Below are 466 nucleotides of genomic sequence, written 5' to 3' on the forward strand. Positions count from 1 at the left end.
CCCTGCCCCCACTGCCCCATCCCGGTGTCCCCCATCTCCTGGTGTTTCTCCAACACCTGGTGTCCCCTCAGGGCCTGCTGTCCCCCCATCTCCTGCTGTCCCCCCATCTCCTGCTGTCCCCCCGTCCCGGTGTCCCGGTGTCCCCGTCCCGGTGTCCCCTGTCCCGGTGTCCCGGTGTCCCCCCGTCCCACTGTCCCCAGCCCCAATGTCCCCCATCCCGGTGTCCCCCATCCTGCTGTCCCCTGTCCCGGTGTCCCCCATCCCAGTGTCCCCCATCCCGCTGTGCCCCGTCCCGGTGTCCCCTGTCCCCTGTCCCGGTGTCCCGGTGTCCCTGTCCCGGTGTCCCCGCCCCGGTGTCCCGGTGTCCCCCCTCCCGGTGTCCCGGTGTCCCCGTCCCGGTGTCCCTGTCCCGGTGTCCCGGTGTCCCTGTCCCAGTGTCCCCGCCCCGGTGTCCCGGTGGCCCCCA

The 466-nt window shown here is 73.0% G+C and overlaps 1 protein-coding gene across 1 annotated transcript in view; it reads right to left on the reverse strand.

The window, feature by feature from the left end:
* SPTBN4 (spectrin beta, non-erythrocytic 4) overlaps positions 1–466 on the reverse strand; it is a gene marked incomplete at its 5' end in the record, with an annotated part of 39,317 nt that overhangs the window by 19,286 nt on the left and 19,565 nt on the right. The window lies entirely within an intron of this gene.

This window comes from Passer montanus, unplaced genomic scaffold, assembly GCF_014805655.1.
Source record: "Passer montanus isolate IOZ18808 unplaced genomic scaffold, ASM1480565v1 scaffold463, whole genome shotgun sequence".
Classification (NCBI taxonomy): Eukaryota; Metazoa; Chordata; class Aves; order Passeriformes; family Passeridae; genus Passer; species Passer montanus.